Source organism: Gavialis gangeticus, unplaced genomic scaffold (genome assembly GCF_001723915.1).
Source record: "Gavialis gangeticus isolate Ggan-Ray unplaced genomic scaffold, GavGan_comp1, whole genome shotgun sequence".
Lineage (NCBI taxonomy): Eukaryota > Metazoa > Chordata > Crocodylia > Gavialidae > Gavialis > Gavialis gangeticus.
This window is the reverse complement of record NW_017729005.1, coordinates 10600613-10601714: the sequence shown is the minus strand read 5'-3', so window position 1 is coordinate 10601714 and position 1102 is coordinate 10600613. Positions and strand designations below refer to the sequence as shown.

At 40.6% G+C, this 1102-nt stretch overlaps 1 long non-coding RNA gene across 1 annotated transcript in view; it reads left to right on the top strand.

The window, feature by feature from the left end:
* LOC109291604 overlaps positions 1–743 on the top strand; it is a 31386-nt gene extending 30643 nt beyond the window's left edge. Inside the window, exon 2 of the long non-coding RNA XR_002095906.1 lies at positions 442–743. This is a non-coding gene — a long non-coding RNA (uncharacterized LOC109291604). The remainder of the gene's footprint in view (positions 1–441) is intronic.
* The last annotated feature ends 359 nt before the right edge of the window (positions 744–1102 follow it).

Below are 1102 nucleotides of genomic sequence, written 5' to 3'. Positions count from 1 at the left end.
ATAATTATGGTTTTATTTGGGGTAGGAAAAAGAAATTAGGCAGGAAGGAATTAATAAAAAACTAAACTGTGGGGAAAGAGGATAACAGGGACAGCGTAGAGAAGAAGATAAGAGGGGCAAGCATGGAGTGAAGATGGACACACTGGGCATGTCTACACATGCTGATTTAAGGTGTATTAGCCATTTTTAAAGCACATTAAGGGTGCAGGTCTACATGTGCACACCCTTAATGTGCCTTAAAAATGGCTATTTATGTCTAAATTTGATACCTGCGGTAGTGTAGAATTACCGAGAATGGCTGGCAGGTCTAGCACATGGTCCTGTTTTTCGACCAGTGATATTGCAAGTAAGAGTCACCACTGGCAACACAAGATGTGTTTCCTGTTCTTGCTGTTCTTATTTCTTTCCTTTTGTATGTGTTTATCCTGTTTTTGTCTTCAGGGGAATGGGCATCATCAACAGTTCTATCCCATCTCAACTCCTCTCCTCCCCTTCTCACTTGGCTGCTTCCTCCCTCCCCAAGAAAAGACAAGTGTTTCTGCCTTCAAATACCATCAAGAAGACTGCCATACAAGGGAGGAGGGTGGGAAGGGGTTCTTCATAAAAACTCTCTGAAGCTAAAGGGCAGGGAACTCTTGTTAAATCTATTTTTTTAATAAGAAAAGATTTACTTAATAATTTGCTCTTCAAATACTGTAACTACATTTTCTTCCTTCTGCATCATTAATAAAAGGCTATAAATATTTTTAATGTTGAGAAGCCACCATCTCTGTACTCTTGATCCTGAATCTTGTTTAACTGTTGAATGCAGTATGGGGATAGAGTCATGTTAACACCTTCAGTTATCTGGACCCATTTATTTAATCAAGACTCATGCAGCAGGGTGATGATTTCCATTTTAAAGCCTCCATCCCTGCAACCCCCTAGACCTACCCCATTCCTGCTTTGGCTGCTTCTCTAGCTGTTCCTATAAGCTGAAGTGGCAAAGGTCCATTCAAGTTTTGGCCCCATCACTTTCTTGATAACTCAGGGTCAGGTTCACTCTAGGCAGGATAAGAGATACAGTTTGTGTTTCACATTTTTGATGAAAGCTGCTGTAGTA